Source organism: Esox lucius, chromosome 7, assembly GCF_011004845.1.
Source record: "Esox lucius isolate fEsoLuc1 chromosome 7, fEsoLuc1.pri, whole genome shotgun sequence".
Lineage (NCBI taxonomy): Eukaryota > Metazoa > Chordata > Actinopteri > Esociformes > Esocidae > Esox > Esox lucius.
The window spans coordinates 41,691,656-41,702,283 of NC_047575.1; the positions used below are offsets into that span (position 1 = coordinate 41,691,656).

At 40.5% G+C, this 10,628-nt stretch overlaps 1 non-coding gene across 1 annotated transcript; it reads left to right on the forward strand.

Moving 5' to 3' along the window:
• The first annotated feature begins 9,613 nt into the window (after nucleotides 1-9,613).
• Nucleotides 9,614-9,704, forward strand: trnar-ucu. Its single transcript is given in 2 exon segments — nucleotides 9,614-9,650; nucleotides 9,669-9,704. It is a non-coding gene; the product is annotated as a tRNA-Arg (tRNA).
• The last annotated feature ends 924 nt before the right edge of the window (nucleotides 9,705-10,628 follow it).

Consider the following 10,628-nt stretch of genomic DNA (forward strand, 5'->3'; position numbering starts at 1 on the left):
ATACCAGCTGTACACTAATTACTTTACATTGTAGCAGTGTCATTTCTACAGTGTTGTCACATGAAAAGATATGATGAAATATTTACAAAAATGTGAGGGTGTACTCACTTTTGTGAGATACTGTATGTATACACCGATCAGGCATAACATTATGACCACCTGCCTAATATTGTTTAGGACCCCCATTTGCCGCCCAAACAGACCTGACCCGTCGAAGCATGGACTCCACTAGACCTCTGAAGGTGTGCTGCGGTATCTGGCAACAAAACATTAGCAGCAGAACCTTTAAGTCCTGTAAGTTGCGACGTGGGGCCTCCATAGATCGGACCTGTTTGTCCTGCAAATCCCACAGATGCTCGATTGGATTGAGATCGGGGGAATTTGGAGGCCAAGTCAACACCTTGAACTCATTGTTGTGTTCCTGAAACGATTCCAGAACCATTTTTGCGCTTGTGGCAGGGGCCATTATCCTGTTGAAAGAGGCCAATGCCTCTAGGGAATACCGTTGCCATGAAAGGGTGCACATGGTCTGCAACAATACTCAGGTAGGTAAGTAAGTTCCAACTGAATGGCACCTGTCAGTGGTCATAATGCTATGTCTGATTGGTGTATAAGCCCTTGGTTCTGTTCAGTCTTTGGCTTATCCATTACCAGATCTTAAAACTGTATTCTCAATCATTTCCCACCAAAACAGGAACAGAGTAAGGTAGGTGTGCTTTTAGCTTTGTCACCGCATCATTCAGAAAGACATGAAACTACATTATTTCACTCACATAGTTGATTTTAAGTCATTGATCACTTCAATCAAATTGCAACTTTAGAAAATGTCTCATTTCAACTCTCCTATGCACAAAAAAAGATTGCGTTTCCGTTGTTTTATATTGTGTTAATTATGTACATTGATATCTTGGTCAGACATCACTTGGAAAACAGAGGAAAATCTCCACGTTATAGTTTGATTTAAGAAAGAAAGATCCCTATGAATTGTACCTGGTGAAGAGCATGTCTGTGGCAGTGGATCTGCAACTAAATGGACCTTCCACATGCTGAACAGAAACCACCTGTAGTACAATGTGCCCTAACAGTTACTCTCTTGCTCTCATGCTTCATTGATTTGACACCCAAAGCTGGTTCCCGGGTTTTGAGTTCAGCAGGACGTTGCACCTTTCGGGTTAGAACCTCTTTAGTACTGGCCTGTTTAGAACTGGACTTGGTGACTATGCAGTATATTCAATGTCTGGACCCTGTGTGTCACTGTCCCAGTTCCTTTCCTCAGGACTGACCGGAATCACCAGAGGGACCCATGCGTTTGTCAATAGTGGTGCAAAATCACCATCAACTTCCTGAGGTCATGTTCCTGAGGTTTCAGTGGTGTCACAAGATCCATAGCCCTGTTAGGAGATGAGGATATTTGAGTGGCTGCATCTTAGTACTATGAACAGGTCAGCCTTTCAGACAGGATTTTCAGAATTCAATCTCAATAAGAAGCCTGTGACTGTAAAGGTTGCCGTGATGAGTCGCTGATTATTTTATTAAGTCAATTACAGTACTTCAAAAGGAATAACAATTTGCCCTTTAGTTCTTGGAATTAAATAACAACTGGGTGTTTTATTCATTTCAACATCCCAAAGTGGTCGGTTAATATTGTGCCTTAAAACTCGTAATTAAATCATATGTTCTCATCGGTTTCTGGTTTCAAAAGCACCAAAAACTATGCATCCATTGCTGGTCGGCACAACGTGTTGTGTTCGCTAACAGATGTCGCAGTTTATTTCAGAGACTACCGTCGGCATGTGGTCGTGTGCCTTGTTTGGAAAATGGTAGAATGCGATGCAGTAATGGACTTCATAGCGGTGGTAACATTCCGGGACAAAACACAGACCCTTGGCTGTGCATGGTGACCTTCAGAGCTCAAATATCATAAATGATGTTTACGGTGACTTTTAAAGCTCAAAGATGTTAACTTAACTATGCCAACACCATACCAAACTGAAATGATGATTAAAAACGTTGATTTTGGAAGGTTCGTAATGCAGCGGGTAGAATGTCACGTTGTACGGATGCTGATGGCAAGGCAATGCAATGCTTGTAGTGCATCCGGGAGGTTAGGTGGCGAAAGTGGTAAAAAAAAATGGCATAGGAAAAAGCGTTTGCAGAAAACATTTGATGCAAAGCAAAAACACTGTTGAACTTCTGGTCAAATGACCTTCAGCAAAGAAATGCATATTGAAGGTAAAGACATTTGTGAACAAAAACAGAACAAAACTCCTGAAACAGCAAAGAGCTACTATATACATGTTTTGTTATTTATTCAGCACTGTCAACACTTTTACAAGTCATGAAGTGCCATTCTCCACGTATAATGCAAAAGCAGCAACGTGTATTGAAATCTCTGATCAATATTTTATTGGTTAGACACTTTGAAATGCATTTGTTATCATTTATAGTGCTGTGAAAAGAGTTGACAAACATCTTGTGCGTGTGCAGGTGGTGCTGACCAACAACCGTTTCTAATGCACTTTGTTTTTTTATCTTCCTCTTTTAAGTATTTCATTGGTTCAGACCTTTGAAATGCATTAGAAATGTGATTTGTAATTTAAGTTTGATTTACTGTTCCAAGTCTGTGGGGTAATGTTGTGTAATGGGGAGATTTACTGTCGCATTCTGATTTACATAATGCAGGCTTGCTTGCAGCTTTGCCTTGATTAGTTCTTAGGAAATTGAGGCTAATGATTCAGACCACCTATCCAATTTATTATTTGTAAATGTGCTGTGGAGAGGACTCACTCTCTCCTCCTCCAGTGTCAGGGCAATACCGCAAGGAGAACCACCTGGCATGGTGCTGCGAAATGGGGCCTTTGAACGAAGCTTAGCTGAAAGGGTCAAAGGCAGCTTGGCAGGGGGAGGATGAAAGCAACTTAAGCCAAGTCAGTCAACCAGCTATGCAGCTGTTTGGGGTGTAGATATTATCCATGGTACATCAACGTATATGTCCAGAAACTGGCATATATGCATTGGCAACTCGGTCAATAACCACAAGGAAGACTGATTGACCTCATCAACGGCCAGCATTTAAGGGAATGGAATAACAAGAATAAGGAAATGTTGTCCATTGGTCTAACTTTTGTAAAATATGCTGCAGAAGCCAACTTGTAAATGTGTCAGAAATTGGCCAAGTTATGAGTTGCATCATTTCTCCTTAGTAAATTGTGTCGCTATCCCAGGAAGCTGGATGAGAGAATGCATAGTGTGCAAAGCTGTAATCAAGACAAAGTGTGGCTGATTTGAAGAATCTGCAATATTAAATGTATTTGATCTATTTTTCTGTTTGGTTTGCTTTCATATTTTTTTTTTTTCATTTTCACATGGAAATTAGTAAAACTAAATGAATTACCTTTGAAGGACTAGGTTTACGTCTTGCCAAACATATGACAGGTAATGTATATGTCAAATATTTTTGTAATTTTCACATTTTTCTTTTTGTCTGCTGCCCATATTTGAAAATGGCTACTCATATTATCCCAACACTTTAAGATTCATAGACTCATGACAAATGTTTGGTTCTGTGGTTTACATGTTAACCACCAAAAAGCTACTGTATCTATATAGGGCCAACAAAACTCTTGTTTGAGCCAATTGCCACATCTTGTTGCACACAACAATGTAGGCTATTGAGTTTGAAGAAGTGACGTTTTTCTTATCCTCGGGCATTAGGCTTCCGCAAGCTCATGTCTCTAGCCAGTCAGAGGCAGTTTGCCTTTTCTGTCGTTAGACGGGCCTCAGTGTGAATCGTTCTCTAACCACTGCATTTTCAAGATTCCTTCAAGTAAACTGGAATTTAGCTTTTACACCCATTTAGTTGTTAATCCCAGCACCGATATTAATTACTCCAGTTTGATGTCAAATAAGAAAGCAGTGGCCTAACTAACATCCTATTCATTTCAGCTGTTGGCATTGCTTTTCTCTCGCAGTCATCCCAAACTGCTAAAACTAAGGGAGGTTCTTCATCGTAGTTTCTAAGGGAGGTTGTTTCAGCAGCAACAGCAGTCTAAGCTGAAAATGCGAGTTGAAGTAATGGTCATTGCATGAGATGCTGTTTCTGCACATTTCACATCTATCAGTATGCACAGCACTGACCATAGTTTTGATAACCAACTGATGTAACCAGGGGAGTAATTGATATATAAAATCTAGCGGGTCATTATGCTGACCTCATTTCAATGGTGGAATGGTGCGGTTTATCTCTATTAAAACTTGCCCTAACACTAAATGTGTGTCCAGGCCTCTGAACTGCAGACAACAAGGGAACAGTAAAGTTGTCTTTAATATCTGAACATTCTGTAATGCAGTGTTCCTCAAAGTGTCAGGCGATAGTACCGCTGGGGAGGCGCTGCCAAAACAAATACTGTTACTAGGATACCATTTAAATGCCTTCCCGCGCTTGTGCTTTCGCCGACGTTTCAAGTAAAAAAAAGAAGTTGCATATCTGACAGACACTGATGAATTCGTGCACAGGGTGAAAAAGATAGCAGATGCCCCCTCGAGTGTTTCCAGTAAAGCAACAAAAACAAAAAATATGATGAGGGATATCTCTCCCTCGGCTTCACGTCGACTGAGAATGGAGGGGAGGAGAAGCCTGTGTGTGTGGTCTGTCTGAAGACGCTAACTGCTGACAGCATGAGGCCGTGCTAACTTAAACGGCACCTTGAGACTTCACACCCGGCAGATGCAAACAAGCCCGTGGAATCTTTCAGACGAAAATGTCATTAATACAGAAGACAGCAGTCCAGATTTGTGAAGATTGCATTTACCACCACCAACGCCCAGCTGGCCTCATACAAAGTAGCATGCAGAATAGCAAAGAGCAAAAAGCCACGCACAATTGCCGAGGAGGTTATTCTACCTGCCACAATGGATATGGTTGATGTCATAATTGATGAGGCAAGTGCCTCCCCATGTCTCGGGTATGGGGAGGGCTATGCGTTGCACCCACAGCGGAATGGACACATTGCATCATACACAGTGAGGCACTGGAGTCAAAACAGCTGAGCCCTCCGCTTAACAGTGTGTTGACTGATGTGGTCACAGTCGTCAATTACATAAAACCAGGCCCATGAAAGCTCGCATTTTCTCCGCTTTGTGTGAAGACATGGGTGCAGGCTACACTGTTTCCGACCCCCGGGACCATTCAGACCCCCGGGACCATTCAGACCCTCGGGACCATTCAGACCCCGGGACCATTCAGACCCCAGGGACCATTCAGACCACCAAGACCATTCAGACCCCCGGGACCATTCAGACCACCAGGACCATTCAGACCCCGGGACCATTCAGACCACCGGGACCGGTCAGACCACCGGGACCATTCAGACCACCGGGACCGGTCAGACCACCGGGACCATTCAGACCCCCGGGACCATTCAGACCCCCGGGACCATTCAGACCCCTGTGACCATTCAGACCACCGGGACCATTCAGACCCCCTGGACCATTTAGACCCCGGGACCATTCAGACCACCGGGACCATTCAGACCCCCGGGACCATTCAGACCACCGGGACCATTCAGACCCCCAGGACCGTTCAGACCCCCGGGACCGGTCAGAGAGGGATCTTCAACTCTCAATCCCAGGATGGAATGATGACACATGGTCCATGGCTCTTTCGGATCTAAGAATCTCGTTCACCAGAAGGAACGATGAACGATGATTCATGGCTCTTTCAGATCAGAACGATGAAGAAAATGAATGATGATCCACAGATCTTGAGGCACTTTGGATCACCTGAGAACGATGGAAGGCGAATGACTAATGAGGAAAGAAGTCTATCAATCTCCTAGTATCTCATATTATCATTCATCATGTTCCAAAGTAAGAAACGTTAGCTACAATTAGTATTAGGACATTAGGCTTTTATTCAGCTGTCAAGTGATTATGCTATGTACACGTCTATTGGTAATAGCTTACTGTAACTGTCAGGACTCGATTAAACTGATCAGATTTATTAATAAACTTTTTCTCATGTTCCTTTTCATCCTGGGATCATCGAAAAGAACAACAATGATTAAGGAGAAGATAGCATAGGCCTAAGTCTTTTAATCTTTTGGATCTCCAAGTCTCTCATTTAATATCAACCTGATAGACCAAAAAAGGTATTTGGTCAATTATGATCTATTAGATTAAAATAGTACTCTTAGTACATTTTAGAAGTTGTAATGATATGATAAATATCATTGTGTTTAAAATTAACTTTTATTATGGATCTAAATTGATCCTTGATCTTGCCTCTTGATTTTGACTCTGGACAATGTGTTGCACTTGTGCGTTTTTTGTACAGTAATGAACTATTAAATATTCTAATAATACACACAATGAACATGTTTTTGGTGCTGGCTGTAAATCATAATGTGGTGTAGCATATACTATTAGTACTACGGTTCCTTACTAATACCATCTTTATAACAAGTGTATCCCAAATTAGAAGGTTTTTTCAGGGAGCGCTGGACTTCCCCGGGGGCGGGACAGGAGGGGGGACTCAAATGAACAAAATTAGTCGAAATACAGTTTTTTTTTACTAACGATTCGAAAAGATCCGGATCAGTGAAGTGATTCGAAATTTCGGATCGAGGTAACTGGCTTCATCTCTGAACTGCTCCGAGCAGGTTATCTTCATGGTTGATTCGATGTAACTCAAAATAAGCACCGCCCTTCCGCCCACAAAAATACCGGCACTTTTGGAAGACCCAATCAACATTGTCGCGTGGATTGTGAGAGGCTCACTCCGCAGCGCGATGGTGTTTAGAGACCGTGTAACTCCTCTAGTTTACACCTATGTTTTCTAGTGAAGATATCGATTCTCATCTGAGGGAATTCCGTGTACTTGCCGGCTTCTACGGTCTTCAATGCCACTCGCCGGAGAAATGGCCTCACTGTTGAACAGACAGGTGTGCCTCGCTTTGCGATATTTGGCGGACATTTCATATATTCCATCCGTGATGATGAACATCTGAGCAAGAATACTGCATGTCGTGCAGTTCGCGAGTTGGTAGGGTGGTTTGGGTTATACGCCTTCATGGGTTAAACGCCCTATCCGTAATTCTGCACCAAACCACCAAATGACGGCATATTTCCACACATTCCTTGGTTGCCACTATTCTTGTTCATCTAGAACATGTTGTTGAATCATCTCAACTGATCAAGTAATTGGTCTTATTTTTTATAATTTTGAAAATATTGTCATGTGACGTGACGATTAAGTTAGACCTATAAACAGATTTTTTATCTCAGTAGGAAGGCCTTGGGCTAAGTAATCCACTTGTTCAGAGAAAAAAATGATAATTCATTTATATAGCGATCCTGTTTTTTGTGTTGGTCATATTTGGGGCTAAACGCCCTCTCTCTTTTGGGGCAAAATGCCCCTGGGGGATTTTACCCCTGAGAATATATTGGTAACATATAAAAAAAAAAAAATGTGCTGAATTTTTTTTGCCACGGTTAACAAAACATTTAAAAATAGTCATCAAAAGTTATTAGAAATGTTAATAAATGTTATACATAGCTTTTTGCCTTTGGATATTGGAATTTGCAATATATGGTTAAAATTGGTTTTGTTAACTCACTTAAAAACTGCTGTTATTTTCAATGATATAGATTAGATTCATAGAATGATTTTGACACCTAAATATGGAATACATCTTAATTGGGGGCAGTTTATCACATTGTGGGAGGGGCATTTTGCCCCGATAGTGGGGTAAAATGCCCCATTTACATAGTTTGGCATTTGATTAAATTGCAATAAAATAGAAACATTCTGCCTAATATTTTTTTCCAAATGTATTTGTCTGACTATAGTCAATATGTTCATATAAAAATCTGACCAAACATACATTTATTGAGTCAGAAAATACAGATTTCCCTTAAGGGGAGTTTTGCCCCAAGTCTCCCTACTTGCTCTCACTAAACTGCTTGATGCATTTGTTGTGATTCTGGACATTTAAGCATTCTAAAGATTAAGTATGTAAAAATTCACATATGATGATTATTAGTGATATAATTTTTTTTGCTGGCATGTCATAAATGATCATTTGTACAGTTTCTGTGGAAATATAAATATTTTCATGTAATTGGTTAGCGTGGTAGCTAAGAAATACAGTGGCCCTATTATCAGCAACTGTCTCCAATTATTGGCTACCTTACTACTGACTACCTTACTATAATACCTTTTTATTTGTCTTACAAATGACAGATTGTAGTCCTCTCTGAAGTTTCTACAGTACTAGAAAGTTGTAGCTAGCTTTCTTGTCTTCCGGTAAAGAAACCAGGCAAGCCTTGTTCAGCCAGCCCACAATTATAAGCAATCAATATTGTTTCCCTCACTGGATTCAAACCCAGAAGCCCCACAGCAGTAGTTGTGTCTTTAACCACAGCCCCACCGGGATACATGTTTGCTTTGTGTCCGTATAGCATCTGGATTAGATCATTTTGAATATTTTGTTAGACACCATTAAACATTGTGTTAAGCTGACTTAAGTTTCTTATTACGTTTACCTCCACCACAAATAACATCTATGAACTGTATGGCTTTTGCCACTGGCAGTTTTAACAGCTTATTAGCCAGTAATAGGCTTACAAGTATCTAATTTACTATTTGGAATAGTCATAAGATTTGAGCAATTTCTAGCGAGATTGAATATGAACATGAAGATTACACTGCCAAAGCTATTTCACAGCACAAAAACATTTGTTTTTCTTTCATTCTTGAATGACATTGACACAATAAGTATCAATATAGGTGACAATAACAAACTTTTTCATCAAATGAAAAGATGAGAGAATTGTGGAAACCCCAACTCTTTTACTGCCCAAGTTTTTTTTTCTAGCCTACGTTACTCCAAAGATCATGCACGGATGCATACTTCGAAAATCCAAAATAAATCGTCTCAAAATAATGTGAACAGTTTTATTTATGGCTTACTATAATGCAGCTATTGAATGTTGTAGCCAGCAAACTTTTTACTAATCTGGAAAAAGCCGTATTGTATTTTTGCCTTGACAAGAATCAAAGTCCTAATGGACGAAGGTCCTAACCGCTACGCTATTTAATAAACGTCTATTGGTTTCCAGTCAGTCGTTCACTCACTCACTCAGAGAAATTCGGCACACATACACTGATCCCTTTGACGTAGACTAACTTGGAGTGGACGACACGGCAAAGTCAGTGCTGTTTCGTACGCATAGTGGTGGCAGAAAACTGGGAATAAGTGCACGGAATGCCGTAACAGCCCTCACTTACAGCATGACATAATATTTCTAATATTTCTAACATACATTAAACAAAAACATAATAATAATACGAACCCAGCCATGCTCGTACAGTGCGCCGTTAGTAAGCTATGTAGCGTAGAACCCGCTATTATCCGCATAGCCAACAGCAGTTTTGAAATATACTTCTTCTTACACCGAGTAAGACAAAATGCTAGACAAAACATTTCAACTTCTTTTTAATTCTGGCTTAAATATTTTGTAAAGCACTGACTACAACAGAAGTACAACGAACCTTGATTTACAGTAAACCCTTTTCCAGGCACAAAGATTACTTTTGTCAGCTAATGGGTCAGGCTCTGTGGCGCAATGGATAGCGCATTGGACTTCTAGGCTGGGTCAGTGAAGTGATTCAAAGGTTGTGGGTTCGAGTCCCACCAGAGGCGTCCAGTTTTATCTGTGTGTGAAAATAGATTAGTTCTTTGAAATACTCCCCAAAAAAGTTTGGCCTGTGCTTTTAGGCAGACTTGATTGACGTGGGTGAGAGTGAGGGATGTATACACTACATAACATTTCACAGTGATTAAAAAAGAAATTTATATTTGAGTCATTTAGCAGACGATCCTATCCAGAGTGACTCCAATACAAGACAGTTACAAAGGGATCAAGAGTGTCTGTGTCAGGATTTCTCTATGAGAACGTGATGGAAATATAGAGAAGGAAAATGTTTTGTGTGATACGAGTCTGGGTGACATTTAAATTGTGCACACTCAAATAAGATCATACTGCCAGATTCTAATGAGTTTTACTGTTGTTTTGTTTTGCTTTCACAATGCAGATTGTGTGCCAAGACAGATTTTCAGTTATTATATGTCATTGATAAAATGCAAATGTTAAAGACATTACCCAAATGTTGTCACAGTGTTAAATATTTTGACTAGATGGGATGCCAGTGTCAGAAGTTACTTTTTATTGAAGAGCTTTGCTGCTGGTTCTGAGAATAATTGTGGCAGGTTACAAGAGAATTAGGTTCAAGCTGGAAAAAAGTTTGGGCATATCTGAAATGAAAACATATAGCCAGGCCAACTTCAATTTGTAGATTTTTATGTCACTTTGACATTTGACATCCACTCAAAATATGACAGAGTTTGAGTGACTGTGAAAGAGCGGAGTAAGTATACATTTTGTAAACTGTAATTGTGACCCTGAGGAAACAGGGACGGTGGGTGAGTCATTCCAAAGTGGGATGACGCACAACGTTCTTCAGGAAGGGAGCGTCTACAAACATAATCACTCCACAACGTTCTTCAGGAAGGGAGCGTCTACAAACATAATCACTCCACAACGTTCTTCAGGAAGGGAGCGTCTAC